General features: G+C 42.4%; 1 pseudogene; it reads right to left on the bottom strand.

The window, feature by feature from the left end:
- Nucleotides 1-3,543: 3,543 nt before the first annotated feature.
- On the bottom strand, nt 3,544-3,661 carry LOC126191862 (5S ribosomal RNA; annotated as a pseudogene).
- Between the last annotated feature and the right edge of the window lie 14,680 nt (nt 3,662-18,341).

Genomic DNA, 18,341 nt, shown 5'->3' on the forward strand with positions numbered 1-18,341 from the left:
TCTCCTGCGCTTGAATGGGGCCTGTGGCAGTAATCGAAGACACGCTGACAGCAGCGAACCACCTGTATCCCTCGATGCTTGATGTGTTCCCTGACGGCGATATCATCTTTCACCAGTATATTTGTCCATGTCTTGGAACGGAACCGTGCTACAGTGGTTTGAGGAGCTTTATAGCGAACTCACGTTGAGGCCTCGGCGACCAAATTCGCCTGATGTAAATCGTATGGAACCCATCTGGGTTGCTATCGGGCGCCATCACTGCGTACGCAGTTCAGCGGCCCGTTACTTACGCGAACTAAATGATCTGTGCACAGACTTCTAACGCCACATACCTCCACAAACCTACCAACATACTGTCGGATCCCTGACACGTAGAATTAGTGACCTTTTCCGTTCCAAAGACGGACAAACAAGCTATTAAGCAAGTGGTCGTAATGTTTACGCACATCATTGTACGTTGACCGCAGTAGGCTCGTTCTGCAGTCAGCTTCATATACCAGATCTCTAAATTTTCTCAACGGCTTTCCTTGGAAAGAATGTTGTCTCCCTGCAGGGATCCCCATATGAGTTCCTGAAGCATCTCCGTAATACTTGCACATTAATCGAACCTACCGATAACAAATATAGCAGTGTGCCCCTGAGCTGCTTTGGTGTCAACCTTTAATCGAATCTGGTGTAGATCGTAAACACTCGAGCAGTATTCCAGATTGTTTCCCACTACAGTTCAACAGGCGCTCTCCTTTACAGATGAAGCACATCTTCCTGAAACTGTCCCAATTCGCCTTCGCCCCACCCCCCTCCCCCTACAATCCTTACACTCTCGTTCCACTTCATATCGCATGTCGCTTTATGACGTTACGACCAGATAATTAATCACCTTGACTGTGTTATGTAGCATAATACTAATGTCGTATTCGAACATTATAAGACTGTTTTTCCTACTCAGCTGCCATTGATCACACCAACTAGAAATTCTAAGTCCTCTTGGAATCTCCTATTGTTACACAACGTCGCCTTCTTCTCGTACACCACAGCATCGTCAGCTAACAGCGCCAGGCTGCTGCTCACCCTGTCTATCAGATCATTTATGTATATATAAAATAACAGCGGCTCTGTCACCTTCTGTGGACAGTCGTGACGAAACTCTTATCTCTGACGAATACATAGAAAGAAAGATCCTTTATCATTTAGCTATAATATAGCAGGTCAGCAACTGGAAGCAGTTAATTCCACAAATTATCAGGCAGTAGGAATTAGGAGTGATCTAAAATGGAATGACCATATAATATTAATCGTCGGTAAAGCAGATGCCAGACTGTAATTCATTGGAAGAACCCTAAGGAAATGCAATCCAAAAACAAAGCAAGTAGGTTACAGTTCACTTGTTCGCCCACTACTTGAATATTGCTCACCAGTGTGGGATCCGTACCATATAGGATTGATAGAAGAGAGAGAGAAGATCCAACGGAGAGCAGCGCGCTTCCTTACAGGATCATTTTGTAATCGCGAAAGCGTTACGGAGATGATAGATAAACTCCAGTGGAAGACTCTGCAAGAGAGACGCTCAGTAGCTCGGTACGGACTTTTGTTGAAATTTCGAGAACATACCTTCACCGAGGAGTCAAGCGGTATATTGTTCCCTCCTACGTATATCTCGCGAAGAGACCATGAGAATAAAATCAAAGAGATTAGAGCCCACACAGTGGTATACCGACAATCCTTCTTTCCACGAACAGTACAAGACTGGAATAGAAGGGAGAACCGATAGAGGTACTCAAGGTATCCTCCGCCACACACCGTCAGGTGGCTTGCGGAGTATAGATGTAGATGTAGATGAGCAATCGCCGTCGAGGACACGTACTGCGTCCAGTTACTTACGAAGTCTTCGAGACAGTCACGTATTTGGGGACCTGTTCTGCGTACTAGCACTTTCGTTGACAGTTTGCAATAGAGCACTGTGTCAAACTCTTTTCGGAAATCTAGGAATATGGAAGCTGCCTGTTGCCCTTCATCTTGGGTACTGCCACTCTTGTAGTCTGCTGGGCACTCCAGAATCTCAGGCACGGCTACTAACAAGAACTTCTTGGACTTGCGGTGTGACTGGGTGATAAAAATCTACGTTTTGATCTCCTGCTTCCTATGTCTTTTATGTCTTTTCCATTGCCCACCTAATTCATTACCCACAACTGTTTGCTAACACCACCCAGCAAATAAGACACCAAATTTTTATGTCACTTCTGTGCAGTTTCCGTACATCCATTTATTTATTTATTTATTGCTTCATTCTTATCTGCACGGCGCAGTCAGGACGTTAACGACAATGTGGGTTTAGCTTGTTTGTCAGCTTTTGTAGTGGTGAAGAGACGGAGGAGCAAGTTATTGCCTTTAGTCAATTCGTTTATTATTTTAACCAACACGTTACTCAGGTGTCAGGCGAAAACTCCTCGAGATAATGTCAGATGCTTTCGCAAACCTCTTGACAGAATGTCGGATGCTTGCAATGATCACTAGGAAGGACCTTCATCAGAGACGAGAGCTTTCATGTCGCTCGGTCTCCTAACCAATGGCCACTTGGTCTCAATCATAAATCATCAGCACTTCGAAATAATTCACTCTCAATCAAGGGCGGCTTGCCCTATAGTACAAAAGACAAGTACCGATCAGTAACTTGTTCCTGTTGTTCACCGAAATTCCTCTAACTTAATCTTTTGAGAGAGAAAGAGAGAGAGAGAGAGAGACGGACAGACCTGTTCAGTGCTGTTCCAATGAATACTGAATGTTGCTACTTAACTTGCAGATGCCGCGAGTCCACCGGTGTCCATCACAGTTCTCTCGTAGTAGAAGTGTCTATCGCTCCATCAGCTGCCAAGAGGGCGCTTTATCTCTACTCCCCTTTAATCCACCGCTCTCTGAGCTTTTATTCTGTTCTATATTGATTCTTGGTGCACAAGGCCCTCTGCAATATCTGCCCGGAATATTCCCCTCGAAGCTTTCCTCAACAAATGATCGTCTTAATGTTTGAACTATCATTCTAACTTCTATTAGAAATTCCTCCATGATATTTAGTAAATGGGATATTCCGCGATTCTGACTGTTTTTACTAATTGGTTTAATTATTTACGTACCTTTCGTGGCCGATACGTGTACGAAGTTACCATTGATACCAGACCATGTCCTCTGGTACTTAAATATTTTTGTCAGACAGTGTAATTACATGAGTTTGTGCAATCATGTCATATTATCTTACATTATGTTTTCGGAGGTCCCAGTCATTGACTGTAAGCTAACCGAATAATGTAGAGACATCTTCATTGCAATAGAGATATATAACGAAACTCCGTCCGAACAGGCCTTAGAAGGCCCAACGGTACCGACCGGTCGCCGTGTCATCCTCTGCCCACAGGCGTCACTGGATGCAGCATGGAGGGACATGAGGTCAGCACACCGCTCTCCCGGTCGTACGTCAGTTTTCGAGACCGGAACCGCTACTTCTCAATCAAGTAGCTCCTCAGTTTGCCTCACAAGGGCTGAGCGCACCACGCTTGCCAACAGCGCTCGGCAGACCGGATGGTTACCCATCCAAGTGCTAGCCCAGCCCGACAGCGCTTAACGTCGGTGATCTGACGGGAACCTGTGTTACCACTGCGGCAAGGCCGTTGGTTAGAGATATATAATGCAAGCCATTAAAGTTGCTGCAGCATGAAGTCTGCGTGCAAGAAACGTCGAACTGGAATGAGATGTACTACGTGTTTGTGTATGCAAATGATTTCCATTTCAGTGCAGTCGCACAACGTAGGTGACGCTATTTACGTTCCGTATTTATTGACTGTATATGAGGGGTTCGAGTTACGCCATACGAATGAAGAAGAAACGTCTAACAACACGTGCGGGAAGTCGATTGCAGGAGAATCATTTGAGTATAGAAGCGATTCGTTCACGAGGACCATAACGCTGCACAGGATCTTATTGGCGTTACTTGACTAACGCCTGAGAGTACACACACATTGTTCACTTGGCCGTGCAATAGTGTACAGCCACATAAAATAGAGCCACGAAGTGAACTGGTATGCAACAAGACAAGCATGTATGATATACGGAGCACCAGAGTATGTTACCACGGTGACCATAATTGGAGGTTTTCTTGACGCGGCAGCAGAGAGAGGCACGTCGACATTAGTACACCCAACGACAACTCTAGACATAGGAGTGGCATCGCTTCTTCCTTTCAGAGGAAATCAAGGCCTACTTACAGCATCGTAATGGACATTCCTGTGTATGCAGACTCCGACAAGGACGAGCGTTTCCATATTACAGGCGTCACCGAGGCCCAGCAGGTGGTATTACGGTTTCTGATGCCGTAGGTTACACAGCACGATCACCCCTAAATCGCGTAGGTGGTAGTTCGGACAGCAGGTGTTAGATTTTGGATGTGTTAAGGCCGGTGGCTGTTCACTATCTCTGAGGTATCCATGACGATATCTTTAACAACCGCATACTCCTCCGATGCAGACGGCGTTCGAGTGTTGCCCAAGCGCGCGTGCTCCAGACCTGTCGCCCACTGATAACGTCTAGTCACAGGCTGCCGAGAGACCAGCATACCACCACTCACCACACACTATGATAAACTTTTGCACAGAGCTAAAGCAGCGTGAAATGAGGTACCCACAACTTTCGTCTATACTCAGTTCGAGTCAGTGTTCAGTTGGGATAGACGTATTGTAGCTACCAAGTGTGGCAGCCCTGAGTACTGAATTGCACATCAAGTACTCCCCAAACGAATGATTACAAATTCGGAAATACTGTATTGTTTGTACAATGAAAAGAGATTCACATACCAAGCAAGTCAATAACTCTTTGGTCCACCCCTGGCCCTTATGCAAGCAGTTATTCGATGGAGTTGTTGATTGTCCTCCTGAGAGATATAGTTCCAAATTCTGTCTAATTGGCTTATTAGGTCCTCAGAATCCCAAGTTGGTTGGAAGGCCCTGCCATAATGCTCCAAACATTCTCAAGTGCGAAGATGTCTGGGGACCTTGCTGGCCAAGGTAGGGTTTGGCAGCCACGAAGGCAAGCAGTAGAATCTCTCTCGTGAGCGTTTGGACATTTTCTTGCTGGAATATAAGCCCAGGATGGTTTGCCATGTACGGCAACCAAACGGAGCGTAGAAAATCGTCGACGTACCGCTGTGCTGTATTGGTTCCGCGAGTAACAACCAAAGGGGTCCTGCTATGGAAATAAATGGCACCCAGACCAACACTATTGGTTGTCGAGGCGTACGGCGAGTGACATTCAGGTTGGTATTCAACTGCTGACCAGTGACTCTCCAGACGCGTCTTCGGCCTGGAATCTCATTGACTGGAGCAGAATTGTCTACAATGACGATTCCCGCTTCGAACTGAGCCCAGATCACAAGCGAAGACCTGTCTGGAGACGCCCTGGATAGAAGTGGAATACTACCTGTCTGTCTCCCGCCATACGACCCAACTACCAAGATTGATGGTGTGCAGTACCATTTCATTTCACATCCGGCGTTAGGTCTACGATATTCTATGTGCCCTTTTATTGCCCGTCATGGTAAGCCGTCCTGGACTTACATTCAGTAAGATAATACCTGCCCACACTCAGCGAGAGTTTCTGCCGCTTGCATTTATGCTTGCCAAATTCTACCTTGGCTAGCAAAGTCACCAAATCTCTCTCCAAGTGAGAACGTTTGGAGCATTATTGGCAGAGCCATCCAGCCGGCTCGGGATTTCGACTACCTAATGCGCCAATTGGAGAAAATTTGGCACTTTCTCTCTCAGAAAGACACCCAACAACTCTACAATGTATGACAATCCTATTAACTGCTTGCATAAGGGGGAAAGATGGACCAACCCATTAGTGACTTGCTCAATTTGTGAAGCTCTTTCTCTTGAGTAAATCAACCAATTTTCTGAAATTGTAATCATTTGTTTGTTTTCACATGAACGTCTTATGAATCGATTTTCGCCCCATTAGGATAATTCCTTCATGGTGCATTCTTTTTCTCTTAGAGTGTATTTAATCAACTAATCTTTCTACTGTAATGCATACGCAGGTTAAGTAAAATACCGTTATTTGGTAACCTTAGTGGAGTTCTAGTTTCAATGACCATCAGTGTGTGTCCTGACACTTACTTCGAGGATTAACGTTACGTACAGTGCTAACAACGTAATTTACGGGAAAAGGAACAGTAATGAGTCATCGAAACGCTGAAGAAAGAAATGACAGTTTAAAGTTTCCAGTACGACCGAAATGGTAAATTGGCAGTGACGTAGCTGAACTGGAGGTTTATTGGTGACAACTGTTTTCTGCCGAAACAATTTTTAAGACTGCTAGATCAAGAGTATTAGACTTAACAGCTTATATAGTTGTATGTTTTAGGAGCTTACGTTTTATGGTCTCTGAATTACTCCGGTTTACGGAAAAAATGTTTGTTTTCGGTGTACCTTTTGTTCCAGCTCACGCAACGTATACTAATATTTACATTAAAACGCCGGGAGAGGAACATTATAATATTCAATGGAAATACAATCGTGTACCTAATTTGTTTGATAGGAGATCAGACATTTCGCTGAGAAGTCGCTGTAGAGATTACATTACTTCGACATCATATGCACTGGGTAATTAGCAAGCGGATAGCGACCCTGCTGTTTGGATTCCCATCTGGACATGCACGGGACGTTGCATTGACAAGAGAGGGTTTGCTCACCTCTGGTCAGACAATACACAGCATGTCAAATGCCTGCTTGTAACGTAATTACGTGGCAGCTTAGCCAAAATCCGCGCTATGTCTCTCACGTCAATTGTCTCAAAGGCGAGAGCGCTTATGTATTAGACAAGAAGCTAATCTGGGTGCGCAACCATTTCCTAACTACTATTACTACTAAACAGATCCTCTCGACCCGCTGACGTGGACCGATGCTACCAGCCTCTTTGATTAATGAAATACGAGTAAACAGTTTTTACCTCTCCTAATCTCACTAGGGGTAACACAGTCCACATCAATAGCGCGTGAAAAAGCGGATGCAGTGACTGTTTATAAGTAAGAGACCCAACGAAAACAAGCTTATCGGAGATCAAGATTTATTAATGCAATTCTGATAGATGTCGATGTGTAGCTTCGCCTTTTTTTTATCTTATCTCACAATATATGGACAATTCCTTGTCAGACAGTAAGTCGAGTATTCTCCTTTCTTCTTTCTCTTCTCGCCCAACATTCTTGTCAAATATATGATCTACTGGACAGAGATGTACTGCACGTTCCAAAAATCTAATTACAAGACTCATGCAGTCGACAAGAATGTGCGACATGACATGGGCACTGAACTTCAATTCATGGCAGTTTGCGCGGGGGGGGGGGGGGAGAGCGCTTGCTTGTGTATTGGGGTCTCCAGAACGTGGCTGTGAGCTGCCAGTTGTAAAAATAGCTCAAGAGGAACGTGGTTAAAATGAATTTACCACTTATAATCGCTCTAAATAACGCAGTCTTTGCGATGTTATCTGTGGATTTTGAACCTTGGATAAGTGGGCTATTTACGGCCCTCTGTAAATAGAATGGCTCGATGACGTCGTAGGGTGCAAACATACTTGTTGCTTCCGTGCCCAGCAGCTAACTCGATACAAATAATAAACTACTTCTGTGATCCTGCAGTCGTATTGTGCATTGACTAGAACTACAATTTGACAAATTAATCAAAAATATTCAGTGAAAGATGAGTGAATAATTAATAATAGGTATCTGTTATGACGTCTGAAGTTGAAGTAGACGAAATAAGATTTATGTTGAATAATTATTATCTAACGAAATACCAAATCAACTGAAAATGGTCCTACGATTACCATTTACAATACAGACAGGAAGATAACCATATTAAAACGCAATAAAACTTCGTTAAGTACGTTACAATAATGGTAGCAGAATTCCCAAGCTAATTATGCAACCAAGACGCAAGAAAAACTAAGTCGATTTCCTGAACACAAAACACGAAATATTCGTCACCTCAAAATAGTTCATAGTTCAGCATGACGATTTACTCATTAACACTCGAGAGATAACGTGTAGGAACTCATTCTTTGTCTATCTCAAGTTCATAATGCAAGTGGAAATGGTAAAGTTCTGTACTGGACCATATTCCGACTGCACGAAATTTAAAATCAATTCAAAAGTTAAAGTTTCTAGTGGGCGTTCACCACCCAGGATCTATCACCCACACAACTAAACATCACACCTCACCTTAGACAGTCAGCCTTCTTCCAGCACTTACGTAAAAGTTCCCTGAACCACTCCCTTGAGTGCAGTGGCTGTCTCCACTCGACTCCAACAGTGTTCCACCACTTCCTGTTTCTCTATTGGGTGAAGACCATCCCCATCAAAAATACATTGTTCTTATGTTCTACATATATGGATTTATTCAGCCACATTCGACAGTAAACTAATACATTATAATACTATTTGATAGAGAAATGTTATAAACCTTCAGTCACACTTCGACCGTTTACAATAAGTATAAATAATTGTTTGTTCGTAAATACACTCCTGGAAATGGAAAAAAGAACACATTGACACCGGTGTGTCAGATCCACCATACTTTCTCCGGACACTGCGAGAGGGCTGTACAAGCAATGATCACACGCACGGCACAGCGGACACACCAGGAACCGCGGTGTTGGCCGTCGAATGGCGCTAGCTGCGCAGCATTTGTGCACCGCCGCCGTCAGTGTCAGCCAGTTTGCCGTGGCATACGGAGCTCCATCGCAGTCTTTAACACTGGTAGCATGCCGCGACAGCGTGGACGTGAACCGTATGTGCAGTTGACGGACTTTGAGCGAGGGCGTATAGTGGGCATGCGGGAGGCCGGGTGGACGTACCGCCGAATTGCTCAACACGTGGGGCGTGAGGTCTCCACAGTACATCGATGTTGTCGCCAGTGGTCGGCGGAAGGTGCACGTGCCCGTCGACCTGGGACCGGACCGCAGCGACGCACGGATGCACGCCAAGACCGTAGGATCCTACGCAGTGCCGTAGGGGACCGCACCGCCACTTCCCAGCAAATTAGGGACACTGTTGCTCCTGGGGTATCGGCGAGGACCATTCGCAACCGTCTCCATGAAGCTGGGCTACGGTCCCGCACACCGTTAGGCCGTCTTCCGCTCACGCCCCAACATCGTGCAGCCCGCCTCCAGTGGTGTCGCGACAGGCGTGAATGGAGGGACGAATGGAGACGTGTCGTCTTCAGCGATGAGAGTCGCTTCTGCCTTGGTGCCAATGATGGTCGTATGCGTGTTTGGCGCCGTGCAGGTGAGCGCCACAATCAGGACTGCATACGACCGAGGCACACAGGGCCAACACCAGGCATCATGGTGTGGGGAGCGATCTCCTACACTGGCCGTACACCACTGGTGATCGTCGAGGGGACACTGAATAGTGCACGGTACATCCAAACCGTCATCGAACCCATCGTTCTACCATTCCTAGACCGGCAAGGGAACATGCTGTTCCAACAGGACAATGCACGTCCGCATGTATCCCGTGCCACCCAACGTGCTCTAGAAGGTGTAAGTCAACTACCCTGGCCAGCAAGATCTCCGGATCTGTCCCCCATTGAGCATGTTTGGGACTGGATGAAGCGTCGTCTCACGCGGTCTGCACGTCCAGCACGAACGCTGGTCCAACTGAGGCGCCAGGTGGAAATGGCATGGCAAGCCGTTCCACAGGACTACATCCAGCATCTCTACGATCGTCTCCATGGGAGAATAGCAGCCTGCATTGCTGCGAAAGGTGGATATACACTGTACTAGTGCCGACATTGTGCATGCTCTGTTGCCTGTGTCTATGTGCCTGTGGTTCTGTCAGTGTGATCATGTGATGTATCTGACCCCAGGAATGTGTCAATAAAGTTTCCCCTTCCTGGGACAATGAATTCGCGGTGTTCTTATTTCAATTTCCAGGAGTGTAGATAAGTATGCATTGTAGCACATGTGCTCTCATGTTAAATGACAATAAAATGTTGTTAAATATTTTAAACGATTATTTATATCTACTTGTTAGAAGCGTCTGTTGGCACTCTTTCCTTTAGTGGTGTCAGCCAACACATGCGCTGGATCATTTTAATATTACATTGGTTTTTTGATGTGGAGAATCGAATAAAATCACTGCCGAAACTAGTAACATATTCCTTAAATAACTTCTCAAGTATGACAAGATATGAGGTATGCACTCAGCTGCTGTGTTATTGTGGAGGATATGATGTTCCAACAAATATTTGCATAAGAAAAAGGATAGAAATCCGTAATAAATCTATTACATATGATTGAGTATGTTCCAGGGATGATAGCTATAGGAAAATGTCATCTGAGACATTGTTGAAATCGCATGAAGTCTTTAAACATTGTTAATTTCGAAGCTCACTGTGATAATATTCAGTCACTGACATTTGTTGTTTTTCAGAAACAGAAATTATTGTTACTTCATTGGATGTCCCTCAATTTTCTGAGAGTGCATATGTATTCATATTTGCTTTATTGCGAAACTGTGATTTATTATCGAACTTCTAAGAGGTGTAAGTAGCCATATTTCAGGCTGCCTTAAACTTCTGCACCCTAGCCATCCGAGTAACCGGCGCCCAAATTCCCTGCTCTAGGATTTACACATTTCTTGCCATGAGCTGCTCATCTTTGTAGCTGGGCTTATACATACTGTCTCTTCGTCACCGCGACCACGCTGTATCCTGGATCCTGGAACCTAGGCTAGTGCTTAGCCACACAGACTAATTCACCTTACCCCTTACAAATTCTAGGCAGCCGTATAACTCACCCACATACGTGCAACATTACACATCTCCACTTACTGTAGCACGCTAGCTTGTTTACTTGGTAGATAAAGTGACATTCTTATGTAACACAGTCAATAAAATATATAACATAATAAACAGAATACACTACTTGCAGTCAGAACAACTGTGCAAGTATATTTGTAGTAGTGTATGAAGCAGCATGTACCTCCTAGGATATATCATAACATCTTGATTCCAAATCTAATACAAATTATAAAATTATGGCATATTAAATAAATGCCCAAATGAACGTAAAGGGTACACATTTAAAAACATTTAATAAAAGTTTTTAGTACTGTTGCCTTCAGTCGATGACACTTCTTTTGCTTTGACCGTTCCTTTGTTCACTATCATGAGTTTTTACACAACAAACGATCGGTGTTTTTGCGTTAAAATTAAGACTGTTTACAGTTCAAATGCCTCTGGAGCAACTCATAACTCCATTGGCCATATACAGTGCCGAAACATGCGTTAGTCAACGAAATATGATCGTAGTGTAGTTACTAATAGTCATACAGCTTCCCAACGTGCCATACATCAGGCACTGATAGAATAGATATATTCAATTCACAAACAGCAAAGCGAAAGAAGTACTTTTAATTCTGTTCGGAATTTCAATCACTCTGTCCATGTTCCTATTAGAAAACATGCCTTTCGTGACAGGAAATTTGTTCGACACCTTAAGTCAAGTAACGTTTTTCATTTCTCACAAATTTTACCACATCTAATGAGAAATATTAAAAAAACTGAAACTACCCTGGGCAGAATCTTCCATTTAACTTTCTTTTCACTGAGCGGGTACACTGCCCTATAATACCATTCAGTCCCAGAATTTATTCTTATAAAAATATTCAAGGCCCTTCCAAAATGACATATTATAGAATTCGTCCAACGAAATATACCCCAAAACTTTGCTTGTTCTTAGCTCATAACTACATTTTAAAGTGCCGTTGATGACCTCCACACATCAAATTTTGTATGGTACATAATTACAGATACACTATATCACATGAGAAACGCATACCACATATAACACATTTAAATAACCCAATGAAATTTCCCGTCAAATCTTGCATAGAGTACGACTCAGATTCCTCAATTTTATAAAATTATTTACAGACTGCCAGCCTCCGTGCATCATGATTTCCGCGGCTAATATAAAATTATTCCTTGCACTAAACTGTGCCTCCATACATCTTAACTTTACCAAATTACTCCCTACATGAAACAGAAATAACCCCCAAAGTTCTTAAATATAACACATGAAAATATGCTTACATACATGCTTATACACATGCCTCGTTCTTTATTCACAAGGTGCAACTCTACCAGCATTCGTTCTTATAACTTTTTCATCACGGGTGTGAATACCTTTTATTTTTACACCTTTTGATCTGCTCAAATCCGACGTCTCTTCCCTCGTTCACCAACAGATTAGTACTTTTACACAAAAAAGTTTTGACTACCGCCAGAATATCACTTTTAGACTCTTTCCTCATACACATCATCTCCGAAATCAATATTTTCCCCATTACCCATTACAATATTCTCCTGATCTATCTCAAATCATCTGTAGCGTTTAAATCATGCTCAAAACCCGTCGTTTCTTTGTCTTCTTTAGCATCAATTACACTGCTCCCGTCCTCCGAAGTAACAATATCAGCAGCTGTAACATCCTCGCAATTAATCAAACAACATACATCGCCTCCCTTAAAGAAAATCTCACTTATTTCCGCCGAACCACTACAAACTTTATCGCTAATGACTCCATTATCATCTGTACTAGCTCAATCATGTTGTGTAAATCACGAGCAGCTGTGCAATTGTCAAGTATTTTTCCGCGTCATTACGAATAGTTCATTAGATAAGGTGAGTTACATAGCAATACCTAGCGCTTAAATGAAATTTATTTGAACGTCAGCCGAATGTTATCGACTACGAGGAACAATGTATAAACTCTGTGGCACGCGGAGCTATTCTTTGAGTTTGTCTCTCACATGGAGAATTTACTGAGTTCTTCGGCTAAAAGTTTATTTAAACGTCACGGCGTAAGTTTGTGCAGTAAAAAATAAAGTTAATGTTGGTCCCGCGGGATAGCCGTGCGGTCTTAGGCGCCTTTCCACGGTTCGTGCGGCTCCACCCGTCGGAGGTTCGAGTCCTCCCTTGGGCATGGGTGTGTTTGTTGTCCTTAGCGTAAGTTAGTTTAAGTTAGATTGAGTAGTGTGTAAGCCTAGAGACCGATGACCTCAGCAGTTTGGTCCCTTAGAACTTACCACAAATTTCCAAAAGTTAATGTTCTTGGATGAGAGTAAAGGGTTCAAATAAACAGCTTGTGTTACAAGCTGAGAGTGCTTATCATTTATTGAGACTTGTGGAGTGTGTAAGAATCTATACGCATACACATAGACAGTCGGCTCCAACCGACACTAATTGCCAGTTCGAACCACTGCACTGACCTGTCCCAAAGATATGGATCCCTTTTCGACGGAACTGTCTTTAAATATTAAAATTTTTTGTCAATCGGAATTCAATGCAGGGGATTTGCAAACAGGAAGGCACAGTCAATATTCTTTTGCTGTAGTTCACATGTATCAGTCTCCTGAACGTATAACTTACGTTTTATTAGAAATTAGACTTTTTTTCCTTTACTAGTAGGTAGTGTAGAAATAGGTAATGTAGTGTATTGAAACGTTATTTATGAACAGTGGATCGATTATTGTTTGTGTTGTTAAGATAATGTGATTAGTAAAGGAAATATAAACGGAAATCCGTGGTTTTTGTGTTATGGTTAATAGCCGTTCACAATATAACAAAATGCATCGTGAACAGGAGTCAAATTGTACCTACCTACGTGATCTTCCGCTTGTCAAGCGTAAATCTTGAATAACAAGAGCTTACGCTACATACATCTACGGAGTTTAACAGCAACGACGGCGTTGAGCAGAAGAGAATCGTAGAGCTCCACAACTTTATGCTGTCAACTCTACGATGCTACGGCCACTGTGGTATTCAAGTATTATAAATTTACTTTAAAGAGCGGCTAGCTAAACTCTAGAATTTATATAACTTATGCTCTGTTCTTTCCGTCAGACAAATAACAATGATAGTAACTGAACTCATACTTCTGTGCTGTTAAATAACATTTTAATTTTCAGTTAAATGAAATCAGCCTTTTCAATTCTTTCAAAGAACCGTTAAAATACATATTCCAAGAAAATACTTTTTTGATAAATAATAAAAAGCATTGCTATGATCTTTTTTACAGGCGACGAATTGACAGGACCTTCCAATCAGAAAAGATAAGAATTTTTGGAATATAACCAACTGCGTGTAATTGGTACTGTGTATTCTGTCTAATCACGCTTTGCGGTGGATCTGGGTGTCATCAGGAGAATGTAACAGTCGCTCCATCTCATATGAATTTCAGGGGATTTGCAAACAGGAAGGCACAGTCAACATTCTTCTGCTGTAGTTCACATGTAACAATCTCTTGAACGTATAACTTTCATTTTATTAGAAATTAGACATTTTTAATAGTGTAGCAATAGGTTGGTTGGTTGGTTGGTTTTGGGGAAGGAGACCAGACAGCGTGGTCATCGGTCTCATCGGATTAGGGAAGGATGGGGAAGGAAGTCGGCCGTGCCCTTTCAGAGGAACCATCCCGGCATTTGCCTGGAGGTAGCAATAGGTGATGTAGTGTATCGAAACGTTATTTATGAACAGTGGATCGATTATTGTTTGTGTTGTTAATATAGTGTGATTAGTAGAGGAAATATTAACTAGAATTGGTGGTTTTTGTGTTAGGGTTAATAGCCGTTTACAATATAACAAAATGCATCGTGAACAGCAGTCAAATTTTCAAGTTATTACTGACCGTTATACAGAAACAGGGGCAGCAGCTTTGTCCAATAGTTGAGATTTTAAATTAGTTAAAACTTTTGATTACCATTGTGTCCAAGACAGAATCCAGGCAATCTGAAATGCCCACGACTGTGTAGAAATTTTCAGTTCAAGTTGAAAACGTTGTCACTAAACAAGTTTTGGAATATATTACTGCACAGGTTTCCGACTTAGCTTCAAAGCAAGAGCAAATACCGAATGAAACTGCAACTGAGCTAGGCACGGGAGCCATTTGGAAAGGGTTTCGCAGGAAGTTCAGGAGATGAGCAGACATCAATATAAGATGAAATCTATGGTTGGTTAGAGAACATGAGTAGCATCTCATCAGGCTAACTGTAAACAAGTTTAATGAGCCCAGAAAACAATTTCTGATAGACTTGAAAATTGACCTTTAATAAGGGAGAAACAAGTTTCCATATGTGTTTGAGAGAAACACAGAGGAAGCTGTTTCTAATTTATTTGTTCGTAATGCACCTTCCACTGAAGAGTGTAAAAATGAATTAAAGGAAGTTAAGAAGCAGACTGTCTCAGACTTCGTACAGTGGAAGACACGAATAGCTAAGACAATCGAGACATTTTCTAGGGAAATAAAAGAGGTCCAAGGGGGTAATGAGGAATGTGAAAATAGAGAGACGGAACGATGATATACCACAGACCTTAAGCTCTGCATCAGAAAGAAGCAACTGGCAGGCATATCAGACATTTTGTTTAAACAGTTCTGAGTCTGCTAACGGTGTTTTGTCCCCAAGGAACTTATATATTTTGATGCTGACGGAAGAGAAATTGCTCACATATAGACAATTTCAGCATGTCTATGAAGAGAAGAAGACTGTTAATCTGGTGGTATTAGTAAGAGGGCTTTGTGGAATTTTACCCTAAGCTTGGAGAGACTTGAAGAAATTAGCTACGTGGCCGGATATTTTCGAGGGGATTCTTATGACGAATTTGAACGTGCTTTCCTTTCAAAGAACTGGCCATGAGGGACACAAAATTACTGAACAAGAAAGTTTTAATCCGGAAGTACTGTCGTACAAGAATGGAAATCTGTGGAGACACTTTGAGAAATATGTGAATAAGGCTCGTTATTGGAATGAACCAATAACACACAAAGACTTACTACGAATACTAAAGGCAAAGTTATCAGTCTAAAAACGTGATAGTGTGTTACACATACACAAACGTAACGTGGAGGAATTTATGTCGGGTTTGGATTCCATAGATCTAATTCAAGAGGATATAGGCTTAAGTCAGGTACGAGGAGATGGGAGTATGCCAAGCCAGAACCAATATAATAGATATGAGTATAAACAAAAATCAAATGCATGATCCTATGGCTATCTGCTCGAATCAGCCACGTTATCAGAATTATAGGCATAATAGTAATAATGGACAGTATGATCAAAATCGATCTAATGGCAATGGTTACGGTTTTAGGCCTAACTGTAGCAAACAAAATAGAACAGGTTAGAGGTTTAATCCAGTTTATAATAATCATCCAAATCCAAATCAGAACCAGCAGTGGCATCAAAAAAATCATGTGGTTCAACAACAACAACAAATGAGAGGACTGGCGAGCTCAACCACTTGTAATTACAGAAGTAACCGACAAACATGCTCCCCAACCAGGGCCTCATCCATTAAACTAAGCTCAGCCATATCATGCCATAGAAGAGAGTGGTCGAAGGGACTTTCTTGAGTGTGAGCAGAAGGTTAATTTCTTCAGATTAAACGATGGATTAGAATTGAAAGGGGAACTCTGTGCTGATACAAATGAGTGTGATGGGCTTTATCCAACGGTACCTATATCAGTGGTAAGAGAAGCTGTTGAAGAACTCACAGTTACCATAGTTCTGGACACTGAGGCTTCTGTAAATACAATCTCTCGCAGTTTCTTTGAATAATTGTCTGAAAGAAAGGAATTGTCTACTTTATCTGTAAGTAGTTGTAGGATAGTTGTAGCCGACGGCAACAAATCGCAAATGGTGAGGATACAAACGATGCTGACATTGCAACTAGACAATGTAGTGACTCAGAGCATATTCACAGTAATCAATAAATTAATCGTTCACTGTATCATGGGATTTGGTAGTAACGTGAGAAGAAAGGAAGAATCGACTTCTGTACCGGAAATTTTTTTATTGACGGTGGATGGTGCTGCATTCCAACTAGACCTGTTGCAAAAGGAGGGTAAGTGTGAGAGACTCTGCAGAAGGGCATGCATAAAATTGATTATTGACACTAGCCGAAGTTAGAACTAGATGGCAATCTTTGCAGTTTGTATGATTAAGTCCAAAAGAAGTTACAATAACCCAAGAATCTCATGCTTGATCAGAAAAGAGAATTAGCCACTCTAATTAACAAATATTATAAATTCTTTGAGGAAGGATCCAGTGTTGTAAAGGGATACACACGCAAGCTTGAAGTCTTCTAGGCGGTTGCTGTGGCCGAGCGGTTCTAGGCGCTACAGTTTGGAACCGCGCGACCGCTACGGTCGCAGGTTCGAATCCTGCCTCGGGCATGGATGTGTGTGATGTCCTTAGTTTAGTTAGGTTTAAGTAGTTCTGAGTTCTACGGGACAGATGACCTAAGATGTTAACTCCCATTGTGCTCAGAGCCGTTTGAACCATTTGAAGTCTTATAACAACAAACCTTCTGCCATGGTTTCTATCCTATATCTCAGGTTGACAGAAGATTAATAGAATGCCTGGTATTGGACTGAACCCCTGAACAACCCTTACTGCAGCCCACTCCTGGTGGTACCAAAGCCTGATGGTAAGGCCCACCTAGTGCTCGACACCTATGTCATAAACACAATTATTGTTCCACTACACAGGCATCCAAGGAATATAGATTAGCTTATTCAAAAATTTCAGTGTGCAGCACTCAACCAATATCGATGTGCTAATTTCGTACTGGCAGATTATATTGCGTACCTGTATGTGGGGAGAAGGTATCAGTTATAGATGCTCCCATTCAGAATTAACGTGAGTGCTGGTGTAATTATCTAAGCCTTGGACTATGTATTAAGACCTACCTTGCTGAGTCAGCTGTAATTATATGTAGATGATCTGTTAATATCAACATCGACCTGGGAGGAGCATCTGACGATATTAGCTAATGAGTAGGAAGCCTTTAGAGAGGCAGGAGTAACAGTTAACTTCTGTAATTCTCATTTTGCGTTGGAGAAAACCGAGTATCTATACCCTTTGAACGATTCAAAGGGAATTTTACCAGATTCAGAGAAAATGAGAGCAATTAACAACTTTCAGATGCGAAGAATGGGAGGCAACTCAAACGATTTCTCGCTCAGCCTCCTTTTTACGCTGATTTATTCTGAATTAGTATTTCAACTCTGAAGCAGTGTTGAAACTGCTGCGCAAATATTTAGCATGCAGTATCAAGATACAGAGTTACACTGCAAAATTATGTCAGCAACGGCAACAAAAAGGAAATCACAAAGGAACGTGATTATAAATATTTCATTACGGTTTCATTTGTGTCTTCAAGTGCTCGAAATACCACCGTCTTTTGCAAAACACGTTTGCAGTCGCTGTTGTGTACACTTCTGCACTGCCTGCAGAGATTCTT

Source organism: Schistocerca nitens, chromosome 6 (assembly GCF_023898315.1).
Source record: "Schistocerca nitens isolate TAMUIC-IGC-003100 chromosome 6, iqSchNite1.1, whole genome shotgun sequence".
Taxonomy (NCBI): Eukaryota; Metazoa; Arthropoda; class Insecta; order Orthoptera; family Acrididae; genus Schistocerca; species Schistocerca nitens.